General features: G+C 40.9%; 1 protein-coding gene across 10 annotated transcripts in view; it reads right to left on the minus strand.

Annotated features, from left to right (window-relative positions):
- The window catches only part of SEMA5B (semaphorin 5B), a 381,163-nt gene that overhangs the window by 179,944 nt on the left and 183,848 nt on the right, over positions 1 to 17,371 (minus strand). Inside the window, exon 1 of one of the 10 annotated variants that reach the window (XM_089779663.1) lies at positions 11,845 to 11,959. The exons of the other annotated variants lie outside the window; for them this stretch is intronic. The gene's annotated coding sequence lies outside the window, so the exon portion shown is untranslated. Of the gene's footprint in view, positions 1 to 11,844; positions 11,960 to 17,371 lie in introns of those variants that run through there. 10 annotated transcript variants of the gene reach the window in all.

Below are 17,371 nucleotides of genomic sequence, written 5' to 3' on the forward strand. Positions count from 1 at the left end.
GAAAAAGCCTGCTCAAGAGGGGGTGAGGAGCAGTTCCCCAAGAGAGGTGATGGATGGGAGCCAGAAACCTTCTGGCAGATGCCCTTGATGGAGCACAGAGGGGGAATATAGATGCAGTTGCCCTGAACTGTGACAAGTGTTACTTGCATTTAGCTGTTCTCTAGCCCCAGATTAACAGAGATTTAATTAAAAGAGACAAGGAGTCCTGTAGCACCTTATAGACTAACAGATGTATTGGAGCATAAGCTTTCATGGGCAAAGACCCACTTCGTCAGATGCATATACATCTGACGAAAATTTAATTGAGAGCTTTTATAAAATCCCACCACGATTCTCCCAAGGAGGCTCTATAACTCAGCTCACAAACACTACAGAATTTTTTTTTCTTTTAAAAACTCAAGCAAGTTTAAATACCAAGTGACAGTGGCAGAAATGAGAAATGGAAAATAATTCAAAATTAAGGTTAGCATGGTCTTTAGCTCAGGCTACTAAATACAAGGCTACTGCAGGGGTCAGACACACACAAAGTATATGGAGGAGACACTACATGCAAGCCATGCTATGAATGGAAGCATCAAAAGAGGATCACTGGGATAAATTGTCACCTGTTTGTATCACAAAACTTTATAAGGAAGCAAGCAAAGGACTGAATACAGAAATCGTAAAGATGTGTTCTGCATTATTCTCTGATCCACACTGGGTTCCAGAAAAGGTAACATGCAGCTTTCCTCCACTGAGGTGAGTGTTATGGTGGAGGGTGTCAAAGAGGGGAGGAAGGATCCGGGAGGACCTCACCCAAAAAAAGGTGAACTTGATTGACACTGTTAAGTTGCCACAATAACAGGATATAAAATGCTCGCCCATGACACCAATACATAAACTCCTGCACAATCCTCTGATGCTCTCCTAATTCACTGTGGAGTCTAGAATCAGGGGATAGAGAAGTCCATGTTTCATACTCACCAGGCTCACCAAACCATAAAAGTTGCAGGAGAAAAGACTCACAAGGTCATGCAGTCCATTCTCTGCCAATGCAGTGGTCCCTGTGGTACAGTGTACTAATTTTGTCCAGACTAGTTGTATAATATGCCAGGTGAATGGATTTCTGCCACTTTCCCTAGGAGACTATGCCACAGCCTAGTAGATACAATTGTTCCCTAAGTAGTTTTCCCTGAGAGAGTAAATTCCCGCTCTTTCTTTAAAAGTTCAGGTTTATCAGTGTTCTTCAATCTAACACTGTAGTCAAGTTCATAATTTCTGCTGGACATCGTTTTGAAAATAACCATCACCCAGGTGAAAAAGAAACCATAAAAAATATTAAACTTAAGTATCTGTGAAGTTCCCACTACACTGAAAAACTGAAGAAAAATCAGTGTCATGGAAACCCTTGAACCAAGACCCAGTATAGTCAATGGGAAATGGATGCTTGGATTATAAAAAATAACCTGAAAAGCCTTTTTATGGTTGGGTTGGTAAGTTCATGCTTTTATTGAAATAAGACATTGGAAATTGGGAGCAGCAGCAGATGGAGGTGCATGGGCACCAAAATATTCAAAACCCACATTGGACCAATAAGCAAAAATAATTATAAATGTTCTATACCATGACAGCTGAGCAATACAATCATGATAACCTAGCTCAGCGAACTATGCACTGTAAAAAACACCCAAACCAATGCAGACTAAAATGCAGTTCTTTCTATATTCATATGTCATTGGCTGCCCTGACTACAGACCTCAGCCAGCTGGAGTTCACTCTTTCAGACTGTTTTAAAAAGCTGCCTCTCACTAAAGAAGAAAACGGAGCTTTTCTCTCTGCCACCATTAGTTGGTACATTTACCCATTAGTGCTGTTTATGTTGTGAATAGTGCAATTGTCTTACAAAAGAAAATGATACAGTGCAATTAAATAACAGAACATGTCAAATCTTTCAATCACATTTACAGGACTAGACTCCCTTCTAGCATACTGAACTCTTTTTTTTAATGCCAGATACGTTTGACTACAAAAACCATTGTTCAGATGCTTATGTGGGAGGAGTATCTATCTCTTTTTGTTTTAATCAATGCACTGTATTTTTCTTTTCTTTTTTTTAATGACTGACTTATTACTACTTTTACTTCCAATTATACTCTGACATTCTTGTTTCTGGCTGGGACATGTTACTTGTAGCTGCATCAGTCTACACAAGGTATACAGCCCTAATAACATGAGAGCCCAAGAATCTCCAGGATATTTATCGTCATCTTTAGAAAATAGTGAAATATTATTACTTTCCTTTTACCAAGAGGCCAAGTAACTTGCCTAGGGTTACGCAGGAAGTCTGTAGCAGAGCAGAGACTTGAACCAAAGTCTCTAGTTTGCATGGTAACCACTGGGTGTTATGCTTTCTAAACCTATAACTCATGGTGAGTTTGTATATTTTGAAGCACTTACTAGCTTTTGACAATGCTGTTGTTTCTCATATCGGAGCAAAACACCACAAATCTGGAAATACAACACATATTACTGTAATCTGTTTGTTATCTTGACATATGTGAATCGTTCAGATATCTCCGCATAAATAAGAAGTTATGTAGCCTATTAAATTACACTGCAGGCACATGGCATGGAAGCTGGGAAGATAAGTATGAGCATCTGTAGGACTAGACGGCTCAAGAGCAAAGTAAGTGTGTCATTTTGCGGATGTGGATTGGTGTTTGTGAATCTAGCAGAAGAGGCCTGGGAAGTCTTTTAAGGAGAGACAGAAGAGGGAGAAGGAAATGAAGAGAACAGCGTGGTTGATGTCTCTGCTTAAGGGATGGGTAATGGGCTTAGAATCATTTTCCCTCTAGATCACCACTTGATTCCAACCCAACTTGGTAGTTACCAAGTACATGATCCACAGGCCACTGAAGTCAATTGAAAGGCTCCTATTGACTTCAATGTGCGTTGAACTAGGTACTCCAAGAAGATGCTCTCTAATGGCAGCTTGGTGGCCTCGTCTGAAACGAGTCAGTGCGTCTCAGTCCACTTCTGCACAGGCCGAGGCTTATTTGGTCGCTGAGTCACTACTCGACGAGTCACTTCTCTTCCCACCCCGCCTTGCTGCCTCTGGGGAGCAGGAGCTGGCTCCCCCCCAGCACAGTTTCTGTGAGAGGGGCACAGGGAAGGTAGAAGCTCAGCGGGGGACTGGGCATGACCCAGGACAGCTGTCCCAGTTTGCACCCAGTCCCCCATTGCCCCTCTACCTTTTAAATGTAGTAAGAGCTGAGCTGGGAGCTAACCCACTGTGACTACAGTTTCCCCCTTTATTGACTAATCGAGTAGTTGATGGAAATTCGATCGACTATTCGATTAACTGATTAAACACAATTTAACATCCATAAATCAGAGAAGCCATCAACTGGCATTAGCTGGCCTTCTTGTTGGCAGAGACGCTAATGACGAAACTGACCTGTTGGTCACCCTTTGGAGGAGGTCTCTCCAGAACAGAATTCTATTATATAAAGCTCCCATAAAATATTTCTGATTCAACAATACAGACATGTGCAGCAGAGCGTGACGTACTATATCTCTGGGCACCTGCCAAACCCAGTAGGTATAAATAAATACCTGCGCTGCAGAAACTTAAACCTACTTTTGTACAGCGTTAACCTAACCGCACATGGACTGGTTTCCTAAGTGCTTCAAGATGCCCTCAAAATAAAAAAAAAAAACCTTTTGAACTTGCTTTATTGGCTATATATCATGTAAAAACATGGGCTATTTTGTTAGGGGTTTGGGTATGAACTTAGCATTTGTCCAAGGTGCCCTGGAGTCTGAAGTCTTTTATTTATCCAAAGAACTCATTTGGCAGTTGAAGTTTGCACATATTTCCCTGCCTGTGTGCCGCAGTCCTTCTCTAGGGGACCATAGCTAGGGTTGAGAAAGTATTTCCCTATCCCCAGTTGGTACGTGGCATCTCTGCTGAAATGGTTAGGAAGGTTGCCAGAAACAATGACGGGTTTTGTGATAAAGAGGCCAGTCTGTTAGGCACTCTACCGAGTATGAAATGAGTTGTGAAAGGTCCTCATTTCATAGATGGAGAAACCAAGACACAGATTAAGGACTTGATTTTCAGAAGTGTCCATCACCCAGAACTCCAGGTGAAGTCAGTGGGTGCTACAATTCTCAGCACAGAGCTTCAGGGGGGTGAATAGCCCAGTGTGGATCAGGACTCAAGAACCCCGGCTTCTGACATGGACAGTAGTATCGCATGCCAGAGGAGATACCCAAACAGGGAGGCATGGCCCCACCATCAAAAGGACTGAACAAGGGGAAAGGTGTAAGGTCAGAAAGGGAAGGAACCTTCACAGGGCAGTAGCAGAGCAGTTGTGCTGCCACGATTGCATTCCTAAGCCTGCAGCAGCCTCTCTTCTGGTTACTCCCACTCAGGCTGTGGGAACGGGCTCTGACAGAGCCATCCCATCCACAGGACGGTTCGGGGCCACCACCATAGGCCCTGCACTTTAGGGTCCCTATGTCAGGACAAGTCAGCTAGGGACACTAGCAGGGGACTTGGGGTTATCAGTAGGGGTCAGGCCTGCCTCCACACTCACTGGTGGAGGAAAACGGAGGGACCCAGCGCAGCCCACTCCGTTCCCCTGGCTCCCAGCGGTGTTTGTCAATGTACAGAGTGAAAGTTAGAGGTAGGGATATACAGGGTGTCTGTCTGAATCTGTCTGTCCGCGAATCCATTCGTTCAAGAACTTCTTCTAAACTTCTACTTAGGTCTCTAAACAGTAACCGCTAGGACCACCAAATTTGGTAGGCAGCTTCCTCTTATCCCAACTTAAAGCAAGGTCGGGGTTTGGTTGTGGCAAGAAAACGGGATGTGCCTGGAATTCAGTTGTTTTCCGTAGCATGGAAAGGGAGGGGGCTGAATGGAGGGACGCAACATTGCACAGTCATCACTGGGGACAGCGAGTGCGGGGGACAGATATACTGCAGAGTGACCACTGGGGGCAGCTACACCAGGAAGGGAGTCGCAGCCATCTTGCCAGCCACTGGCGCAGGTAAGTGGTCCCCTGCCCCAACCCTTCCCACCCCAGCCACATCACTGGACCAGGGGAGGAGGTAGGTAAGTTTCACCAGCCCCACCGCTGTGCCCCACCCACATGGAACACACCAGGGCTGGATAGCCCTGCCTCCTCCAGGATCAACAGGTGTTCTCGAGCACCACCAAGCTGCCCAGCGTGGTAGGCCTGCACCCTCCTGGGCCAGCCAGGCAGGCATTCACAGCCCTCTCTTACCCCGTGCCAGCCCCACGGCACAACTTTTCACCTCAGGATGTTGTGAAGGCCAAGACTATAACAGGGATCAAAAAAGAGCTAGATAATTTCATGGAGAATAGGTCCATAAATAGGTAGTAGCTAGAATGGGCAGGGATGGCGTCCCCGGTGCCTCTGTTTGTCAGAGGCTGGGAATGGGCAACAGGAGATAGATCACTTGATTACCTGTCCCGTTCATTCCCTCTGGGGCATCTGGCATTGGCCACTGTCGGCAGGCACGATACTGGGCTAGATGGACCACTGGCCTGACCCAGTATGGCTGTTCTTATGTTCTTGTGCTGTTATTTTTATGGGAGTTATTTTTTTCACGCTTTTTTTTTTAAAACTCAACAAGAATCAATAGAAATGTTCACATTCCTGCAAAATTACTGCTGGCTTTTATAATACTGTACATTTCTATAGCTCCCTTGATCAGAAGATCTTGGAACACTTCACAGTCACTAATGAATTTACCTTCTCAAAACCCCCACAAGTTCAATTTTACTAGCTCCTTTTTACAAATGGGGAAACTGAGGCACAGAGCAATTAAGTGGCCTGCCCAGAGGGAAATAAACAGTCTTTGGCAGAGCCAGAAAGGTAACTCAGGTCTCCTGACTCCAAACGCTTTAGACACAAGTCTCTCCTTGTTCTCCCAGTTTAATTTGGAAACCATAACACTGCTTGGCTTTTGCACAATTACAGAACTCACCATAAAGTTTTACTGCCCTTGTTTTATACTGCAGTGTAGAAGCACACAGGGGGTGTTCTCTGACTAAGCCTTTTGGAATAAATTTTGCGCTTGTGAAAGCAAGGAGAAATTAGTAACAGCCTTGGAAGTAAATCAGGCATAGTTCAGGCAGACACTGTGGAAATTCCTCCACTGACCCAACACTGTAAAGCCAATGGCTAATCCAGTCCACCCCGGGACTCTTTTGAGGCGAGAATGATTATCATCTGCACTGTACCAGCTCCCATGATAGCCCTGTGACTGCAATAGGAGGAAGGGACCACTCAGGATATGTCAGTACTACAGATGCAACAGCAGCAACACTGTGGCCATGCCACTGTAGCACAGATACTTACTCCAGCAACCAAAGTGGTTCTTCTATCATCAAAGTCAATCCGCCCCTTCCAAAAGGGGTAGCTTGGTCCAGAGAGGAATTCTTCCGTCAACGTAGCGGTGACTACATTGAGACTAATGTCAGCTTACTTAGGTCTCTAGCTTGGCACATCCCTGAGCGATGTAGCTAGATCAGACTTCAGTTTTAGGTGCAGACTAGGCCTTATTTTCACGTGACACTAGGCAGGATTTAAACTGGAGTCTTAAGCAGCCAAAAGCCAATGTATCTCATCCTGCAGCATTGCTCTCAAACACACTGGCGTTCATGCAATAACTAGATGAGAAACACCTTTATGCAGCGTGCATGTGTGAGAGAGAAATCAGTGTGTGTGTTTTAGGCTGAGACTTGTGATTATCGGCCGCCTCATAATAAATATATGACTTAATTATAACTATAGAGGGATAAGTACTCAACAGTGTTACCATGGAACTGAAGTTTAGCATGTTTGGAACCAGGAGTACCTTTCACTGCAGGGTCTTTTTAGCAATTCACAGCAATGTTTTTTTACAAGCAAGCTCTTGGCTACAAGGCATCCAAAAGGTCCATAAACACCCAGAATATGAGTGGTGGAGGACAAAAAACAAAAAACCAAACCAACAGATTCTCCCTCTTCCTGCTATGCCCAGCACACAAATTTTATTCTGCTCATCATTTAGCAGCAGGCAGCTGCTGCACTGCATTAGCCTCTCTCATCAATGGACCAAGGGGGGGCTACTTTTACTTTCTTTTTATGGATAGGTGTTCTTTAGGAAAGAGGGTGTTATGCTAAAACACACACAGCTGCATAACATCGCTTAAAGGGAGAGAAACAAGCTGTGATTTGAATATTTTCCAAGTCACTTGTACTCTTCATTACCATGAAGGATATAGAACTGTTACACCCTACAGTTATTAAGGGCTTACACCAAACAATGTAGGAATAAATTCTCTTCAGAGCAGCTCCATTGAAGTTGCTTCAATTTACACCACAGGAATATCTGACATCAGTTCTTCCTAATACTCACCATACTTCTATTGTACCCTTATCTTTAGCAGGCAGGATCAAATTTCTCTCTTAGATATCCTCTAGTGCAACTGTCAATAGGTTTGCCCCATAGTAAACTCGCCTGCTCTTGCTCCTATTGAGGTTAGTGGAATTTTGCCATCAGTTTCAACAAGAGCACAACAATGGATCCCCTGTTTTCTGGCTCACTGTTTTCACTGCCTCGAGAATCACTTTGCAGTGGACTCTAGTTTATGGTCCCAAGCTTTGGAAATGCTGAGTTCCGTCCACTCCCATCCATGGGACTGAGGGTTCACAGCCATTCACAGAGATGGACTCTGTGGCCTGAGATTAGGCCAGACAGAGCCATGCTGGTGTAGTAAAAGGGAATATCAAGACTACGCAGCCCTCCAAACATTTCTTCCATGTTGCTAAAAGTTGAGTCAAGCCTCCAGTTGAGAACTTGCTTTAAGAATCGTCATGATTTGGGAGGAGAGTCTGCAAATATTTTAAAAATAACTCTTAAGATTCAGAGCTTGTCATTTCATGGGCGGAGAAGGGCTATCTGGGAGTGTGAGGAGGGCCTACGTCAGTTTCACACACAGTGAAGCTAGGGCTTTCTGGAGAATATAAACTATGTGTAATGAATTCCAAGCACATGAGTTCTAACCCCCTCACCACCATACTGCATATATAAGCAAATTAGTTTAGAAGATGTAAGTATTCAGGGACTTAGCTGTTCAGTCTGGCCTCTGAGGATTTGCTCTCATTATGGCTTTTATGCTAATTCTGTCCTCCAAATCTCTTCTGAATCAATTATTACTAGATTAATTTAAACATGTCCACCTGGGGTGGCTGTATATCATGTGCCTCATGTTAAAAAGTAAAAAGGATGATAATGAATTCAGGAGGTGACTGAAACAGATTCCTGCTTTGTGGAAATGTGACCTTTTTGCATAATGTCATAAAAGAAAGAAGTTCCCTCAAGAAACATGGCAGATAGGGTCGTTCCTCAGATCATCTAGGCTCTCAATCACTCTTTGGAAATTAGCACGAAACAATAAAAAATTAATAAGATTTTTAAAATATCATTTTAATGCTCCAGACTATTAAAGATTTTGATGGACTGCTAATTGAAATGTAATGCTTAATTTTAAGCAATGCCATTTTATTAATGGTAAAAACTTGAATTAACATCATTAACCAGTGTTAATATTACATATACCCAAAGGGATAACAAAGCAATTAAGTTATTCATGAAAACTGAGACAAAGAAAGTACATTGCCCACACGTGGTTCTTGTAAGGAGGCGGAAGAGATCAATATGCTCTGCATTTCCCCTACTGATAAGAGTTTTTGTGGGGGGAGAGGGAGCGGAGAAGAGGGAAGGGAGAGGAGAAGGAGAATTTTTGCTAACTTAATCATTGGGCTTATTCAGACTCTTAGTATGACTTCAAGGCTATTCTCATACTGGCTATTCTCATACATTAAGAAGATTCTTTAAAAAATCTTTGGGAAGAAAAACCAGTTGTGGAGAAGACACCACACTTGGCTCCACTTTTGTGTTTAGGGTTCAGGTTGTAGCTACCACACATCCTAGCCCATCTATTGTCCCTGCCAGAAGCACCTTCACCCGTGCACACAACTAGACAAATTCCCCCTACTGTTAGTGTTTCAAGGGAACTGTGTCCATTAGTACCAGGCCTGAGACCCTGGCCTAATCCAGACACAAGAATTCAGCTCTGTATGGCACTAAATGCCCCCAGTTCTCTGTGACCTGAGATAATTCAATGACTTGCGATACCAACCCCTAATACAACAGGATAGACTGAGACTGAGTGTTAATAAAAGGCTAGATGAAGAATCAAAAGCGAAACTTTTGCCAGTTTTCAAAAGCTATTATCACTGACAGGGAATTAAAAATGCTATATGCAAATTGTATAACATTGTATTTACTGAACCACAACCAGTTTCAGGATAAACCTTTGAATAAGATAGTCCTTGTCATACAGTCTTTGTTTGGCTGAATATCCAGCACCAATGGAAAGCCTTCGGCTAGCCAAGCAAATTGGCAAGCCTCATTAAAGAGCTGAACACACACACATACACACACTTCTTTGAAACTCCACATCAGATAATCATATATACCCCCCCTTGACAAAAACAACATGTCAGTCAAATGGACAACAAATTCCCAAACAAAATCAATGCATCAATAAAGAAATCAATAAAATTAAAAGATGATATTTCTGGTCCCTGTTATTACACACATGAATGCTCTCCTTTAATGGTTCACACAGAAAATGGCTTAGACAAAGAAGTTTTCTGGTGTGATCAAACCAATAATTTTTTCTAACATATTTCTGTTTCCCTTCATTGTTGGGGGTGGGAGGGGAGAAGCCATTTACAAACAGGCTTATTAAAAGCATGACTAACCGACTTTTTACTCATTTTAGCTGCACAAATCAGAGAGAGCTCAATTCTGACTCCACAGATATCAACAGAAAACCAAACACTGACTTCTGTGGGTAGGTAGGAACAGGAACTAATTCTGAATTAGGTCTAGTATCATATATACATATTTGCTATGTGACACCATAGAGTCTTTGTTCCTTTGTGCCCCAAACCCAACACTTCCACAAAGCCTTTCTGAGCATTTCAATTTAAGGTAGAAATATGTCTGCGGATATGGTGAGAGTTTGGGATTCCAATACATGGGTGCATCATGCTGGGTCTTATTTCAAAGGGGAAAGAGCAATAAGGGTTACTTAAATATAATAGCAACATAAGCCCCTAGGAAGAACTGCCCAAGAATTATCTTGTGTTTCCTGATGAAGTCAAGCATGTGCAAGCTGCTAGTCTGCTGGGGCAGACTCACGATTTCTTGCGCAAAATTTACAATCCATGTCTTCTATTTTCCAATAGCGCTCTCTCCCTCTCTCTCTCCTTCCTCTCATTTCTTCAGAGATTGCAACAGGATACATGAAAACCCAGGAGAAATATCACGTAAGGCCATTCGTCTAATGTCCGCTCTTCCTTAACCCCCTTTTCTTCAACAGGATAGAGAAAAATTATTCAAGACAAGGTCAATACAGAGTGAGTCAAAGTCAAATTCATAAGATCATTTAAAACCTCACACCATCAGGCTGTTACAGAGATACCAAACATTATGGACTGCAGTTTGGTAGATCACAAAAATGGATGATTGGGGGTGGGCGGGATGTTCCCTATATATTGAAACTCACTCATTAAGGAGCAAGAGTGGTTGGGGTCCACGACAGCATTTGCATCCATAAAGCCAAGATTCACTCACTTCTTGATATTAATGGACACACGATTGTTACCAGACACAATGTTTTCTTATTCAGTGATTAATTGAAAGTTGCAGGCAATGACATACTATAGGCAGGATAAAGCTGTCACGAGAAAGTAATTTTTCACAATAATTCCTGCCAATGTCTACTATCTGAAATTGTATACACGGTTACAGACAAGCCCTCAAGTACAAACACATTATATATCTTTATATAAATAACAGTGCCAACAACCAGCAGCAGTTTAGTAATCTCTGTAGGATATGAAACAGGGAGAAAGTAAGACAGAGAAATGGTCTTCAAGTATTAGTGAAGTTGTGCATGTTAATCTTAATCAAATGAGCTATTTCTCTTTTCCTGACTACATAAACTATACTCATCTGAGAAGGCTGTGATAAAACAACAAGGATTCTGTGGTATATACACCGGTGATAGAAAATCTTCCTCTTAAGCCGCTATTTCTAAATCTTAACAATGGATCTGGATCAATACTAATTAATCTTTCACAGGGTTGCCTCATCAGCAACAGGTTAAGTGTAATTTCTGAAGACCACCCGATCAAAGATCTTTTTATATTGCTTTCCTCACTAGCCTCAAGAAGATATCAGTTTTCTCCAGTGTATTTTATTTTAGTCACAAGTATCGGCGACCAAAGCATACACTGGCTGACATCTGACACAATGTCTACAATGCTCTTAAAAAAAAGGACACAACTATATAGATAAAAGGTAGTGATGATGCAGTTCACATCACTTACATGTCTTAAATTCGCAACTGCGTTGCCATTTTGGGAAACAGTTGTCTAAATTTCTGATCAGCTTTAAAACCCATTCTGCACTCTTTTGGAGGATGGTTAGATGTGTCACAATGCTCTACTAATATATTGCTATTTGAAAAAAATTAAGATATTCCACTATGCCACATATACATACATTTCACAGACAAACAATCCCTGCAAAGATCACAGTATCTTAAAACCAAAAACTTTAGCCTTTGTGAACCAAAGCTTTTCACTAGTTCTCAGTCTGATATCCTTTGAGAAGACCAACAGACTTTAAAGCATTTAAATGCACTCACTTTTATATTTTGCACTGAACTATACAAAGCAATAGAAAAAGCGAAACACCGGCCTTTACCTGGCTGTGAGATCTTCTTGCTCAGACTCTTGTAAATCTGCCAGTGACAGAAAGGACCCAACATAAATGGTGATATAAAAGCACAAAGCCTGAGTTGTCCTATGGCCTACAGGCAAATAGCAATCTCTGTCTTTACCTAATCCAACCAGAACCCTGGAAGGGAGTGAATCTGTGTCCACCGGCCCTTTTAACAGTCACTTAATGACCGTTAACTTTTTTCAGCCAGCCATTGATTCTAATGGCATGTGCATTCACAGACAATAATACCTCAGACGGCCTTCATTAATTTACCATGCATAATTTCTCTGAAAGCTTTTGCCAAAAGAATACCACTAAACTGACTCGCTAACTGGTGAAGATAAAGCACTTTCTGTGTGAGACCATTATGCAGATTCATGGAGTTCTCCTAAAATAAGTTAAAAAGTAGGTATTGTTTGGCATCCACACATTTTTGGACACTGCAAAGTTACATGGCTTGCAAATTTAAAATTGCTGCATGAATATTCGGTATTACAATGAATATGTAAGATACTCTAGTCTGGGGAAGAGGAGGGACAAGAAAAACAAAACAAAAAACCTCTGACTTATATGAATAAGCCTTCTACTGTGAAGTTCTTGAAACCCCTTACAAATTTCAACAATAGGAAGCCCTAAAAGTGAAAGACTTTTAAAATACCAAGAGAAAATGCAGCAATATAGATATTCACAAGCCCAGTTCCAGTGCAGGTTGTTGGTTTTTTTTTTTTTTGTTTGTTTTTTTAAGTAGACTAAGTTTATTGGAAACAAACCATCTCAGAAAACAAAACTTTGGAACTTTCAAGAGAATTACAGTGCTACCCATTGACTCCACAATAATTTAAGAATCTGTCAACATTTTCCCATTATACATCTCTTGAGTTTCCTTTTCTCTCTTATGCACTGGGGTAAGACTCAGGAATAACTCCAGTGGAGTCAACAGAGTTACAGAAGAAAGAATTGTGGATCCTATTTATAAAAATTATCTATACATATAGTCTATGACCTTTCAAACTTACATAGTACTAGTTTTACACACAAGGGATTTCTTTAAAAAATTAAATCAGTCTTTCTGAAGTTACAGGAAAGACAGATGCAAGACAGACCACAAAAGTTATTTGAAATCAACTCTGCTACTTTTATGGGGCATAGTACATTACTCCGCAACCAATCATGTTAATTTCAGTAGGCCTGCTTATGGTATAGTGTTTGAATTAAAGTTAAAGTTGTTAGTCTGGCTCTGAGTGATTACTGTTTTGTTTTGTTTAATATGCAGGGTTTTTTTTTCTTGCCCTCCTCAAGCATGATATCTAGAGATGGGATGATGCCTAAGAAATTTGAGCCCATAACTTAACCCAGAATTTCTCTAAATTCATAGGTGTTTGGATACAGCGTTTTGAGTTTACCCATTAGACAGAGAAGAACCAGCAAAAAGTTCTACTACAGAAGCAAACTTTACCTGAGTTTATCGGTGTTGGGATCCAAAGTTCTTGTTCAGAATCTCTTAATAAATTTTATTTAAAAAAATTGAAATTGTGTTTTTTATTATTATTATTATTTAATAATGTAACTGCACAGGAGACGTCTTTGGGTATTTCACAATGAAGACTGAGTGACTGCTGGGAGGGGGCAGCAGCTGGGAACCAATTCATATGTAATAACTTTTTTCCAGCCTAAAAAAAATTCCTGTAAGAGTTTTGACAACATGGGCTTAGCAAAGGAAATGAGCAGCTAATAGTGTTCCATATAAGCTCAGGAGAGATTCAAACACTGATAAGCTGATTAGCAGAGCATCCACAGCTAGGTTTTTTGTCTCTACTGGTGGTACACATTCACACACGCCTCTGTGCACAGAAAAAAATTATTCCACACATGAATGGAAAATATTGGAGGGCTCTTTGCATCTGTGTAGTGAACAACGGGCATTTCTAAAACACTTAAATATATACCTGCATGATGAAAGGGAAAAAAGCCAATCTCCATTTCAGTGGAAAATGTTCTTCTATATGTCTGATTTATATTAACCAACCATTTGTTGTTGTCTTGGTCAGTGAATCAGGCATCAAGGGCTTTTGTTTAAGTAGCACAGTCTGATTCTGACCAATGAAAACTGGAGGAGAGCAGAATTAGCATTAAGATCAAAATTCTCTATTCATTTAAAGTGGTGGCAATATTCAAAGCCTATTTAGCACAAATATAAATGGCTACATTAATCAAAGCAGTGGAAATTATGGGGAATTCCGAATTTATAGCATTTTGCTCCCTTTAAACAGGCACAAATGATGACAAGTTGGAAGGTAACAAGCCCTTTTTAGGTGTCATGATACAGCAACACTTGGTATGCCTTTTCCATCTTAACTCTGATTTTCCCCACCCTTTAAAAAGTGTTTCTGCATGGTAATTTCATGTGTCTTAGTGACAGGGTGACAGAGATTGATAATTATCCCTTCTCTAACTCTTGATTTCTGCATTAATTGGTATTTATTGGAATCCTGAATGTAATGCTTGCAGCGGAATGAAAAATGCTGCACTCTGCTTCTTGAGTTTGTAACGACCAGTCAAAATAGCATCTGAATGTCTGAAGTATCAGAGGTTTCTAGGCACGACTGCTAACCAGTGTGATTAATGCCAACTGCATTTTACAAAGACAAGTCTACAAATAATGTACCATTTCTCTCTGTGAATAATCACTTGAGAAAACTCCCCTCCTGTATCTTAGAAATGCAAACCAATTTTGGAAAATTGTCTACAATAAATCAAATTTAGGACAGCACTTGACTGATGAAATTTCAAACATCATATATTTATTCTTTGGGTGCCCCTTTTATAATGTCAAATTAGCAGGAAAAAAATTCACAGTGGATATGCAGACTCAAGAGACTTTCAAAGGTTTCCATCTGGGCCTTTAATTGCGATCACAGTTGCCTCACTAAATTGGATACCTTCCTCTCCCCCTCCTCAGGGTTTCGTCTTTGTATCTGTTTTGGCTTATTTTTGCTTTGATGAATGGAATCTGCTATAATCATTTTGTATAATGCCCCTGAGAAACATCTTTCTGCATATAAACATGCAGGCCCATACGTCAGGTTTTTATAGTTCAGTCTTCAGACGTTACTCTGAACTTTACTCAAATTGATTCTTCTCCCTTTCAGGATATTATTTCGGAAAAGCTTAGGAGTAGATTTCCTCTAAATATCAGACCGAGATTAGATTCCACCCCCTTAGATTTTAACTACTGGAGGAAAAACTACACCAAAACTTCTAAGCAACTTCTTCGAACTCCAGGAAGCACAGACAAACACTACTCTTTCTTCCTTAGAACTCAATATCACCTGCCCCTGACCCTGCCGGACAAGTTCATTATTGTTTTCAGATGTTAATTAAAGATCCCAGACAGTCTGTTCTGGCATTATTTCTGATCTGTCGCTGCCTGGCTTCTCACCCTTAGTATCAGTATATTTCTATAGGTATTCTCAGAGGGTAGTAAAATGTACACCATCTGTCTTCGCTCTTCTAATTTGGACTGTAAAATAAAAATACGCAACATAATCTACAAAAACACCTTCATTAGTGCTCTGCCATGAGCTTCATATCATTTATAATCAACTGCAGGCCTCCTTGTTGGTTTCCAATAAGGTCACTCATTCACTAATCAGATGTGATCCCAAGAGACTATGCATAAATATCCCACATAGAAGTCCAAACAAGGCTAATTTTGAACTTCCTTTCTTCTTATCAAGGAAACATTTATAAGCTCTTGCAAAAGCAGAGATTCCTTCCTACAACCAGAATTACTTCAGATCTCCTTGCTGATTGTAAAAACAAACAAACAAACAACAAACTAAGAACAAACAAATCAGCCTAAGAGTGGATTCCTCTCTGCATCCACTAAATTGAAGGTTTCTTATTCTACTCCTAGCATTTCACTCTTAAAAAAGAATAAAAAGAGAAGAAGTACAAAGGGAAATTAAACAGGGAGATGAAAACAAAGAAGAATCTTGGCAGGAGACATGGTTTTAGGGTTACCATATCTGAACGTTCAAAAAAGAGGACACACCTCAGAGGGAGTGTATGTGTATCAGTATCAGTATCTACCAACTCACGTTGTTATTGATGTGTTATAATGTGTACTATATAACATATTAACAACAACGTGAGTTAGTAGATTCCGAGACAGGTACACTACACACCCTCTCAGGAGTGTCCTCTTTTTTGAAAATTCAAATATGGATGGTTTTGTGGTTAAAGCAATGACTGGCCAAGGACTCAGAAGATCTGGGTTCAAATCCAAGGTCCACCAGACTTTCTCTGAGAGCTTGGGAAAGTCCCTTAATCTTTTGTTGCCTCAGGACCTCCATTCCCTCATTTAAAAGTTGAAAAGAAACAAAGCACAGGAGAAAACTGTATTTCCTTCCTCCTGCCTTTTGTCTTGTCTGGTCTTACAAAGACTTACTTACATGCCTAGCTCGATGCACCGTGAGCAGCCCCGTTCCCCGCGCAGGATGTATAAAATTCCACAAGCATGTAAGCAAGACTGGAGACTTACACTTTGCACTTTCCAGGCAGAGATTTTCACTTAATATGTCTTAATTCCTCTACTGGATAGGGTTTTTTTAATGAGATGACTGAGTGTTTGCATGCTACTGATGATAAAGGGGTGGAAGGTCATTTTCCTTAATGTCTGGATGTCTAAGTTAGGGTGAAAGTAACCCCTTACTTTAAATGCTCCTGGGATTTTATTGTTTTACTCATGCAGTGTTAGGATCTTGGGCAGAAGTCTTTTTAAATTATTTTATTTAAATCTAAATAATTAATATGCGTGCTTACAGTGGCCAGCCCTCATCTGTAGAAGAGCTGCTACTACATGCTGTTGTAATACACATAATAAATAATATAATTCATCTTATTCCAAGGCAGCAGTAGAAAATAATTGGTCACCAAAGAAGCGGAAAGTGTTAGAGCTTGGTTTTAGTAACCAAGATGGCAGAAGTTTACCAACTGGAGGTGTAAGGATTTTAGCCTATTGATTTCTATATTTTTAACAACTAGCTCTGAGTTTAATTTTTCCCCCGCCCACGTGCCGCAGTCCCTGCAGCACACGGAGGCATGATGGAAAGCCCTTTGGGAATTCTCAGGGGAGGAGTACTCTTGCACTGCTAGGCCTTGCAAGGCATGACTGTTGAGCCAGCCTGTTCAAAGGCAATCTGTTGTTTCTGGTATGGCCCATGTTGTACAACAAGGAGTCCTGTTGCACGTTAAAGTCTAACGGATGTGTTTGGGCATAAGCTTTTATGGGTAAAAAACACTTTCTCGGTTGCATCTGACGAAGTGTTTATTACCCACAAAAGCTTATGCCCAAATAAATCTGTTAGTCTTTAAGGGGCCACAGGACTCCTCGTTGTTTTTGCAGATACAGACTAACAAGGCTACCTCTCTGAGACTTCCCAGGAATGTACATTTCAAAGGCTGACTGAACTATAAAAGTGAAGAGCAAAAACACCCCACGTTATAT

This window comes from Pelodiscus sinensis, chromosome 7, assembly GCF_052426305.1.
Source record: "Pelodiscus sinensis isolate ZL-2025 chromosome 7, ASM5242630v1, whole genome shotgun sequence".
In the NCBI taxonomy this organism is placed as follows: domain Eukaryota; kingdom Metazoa; phylum Chordata; order Testudines; family Trionychidae; genus Pelodiscus; species Pelodiscus sinensis.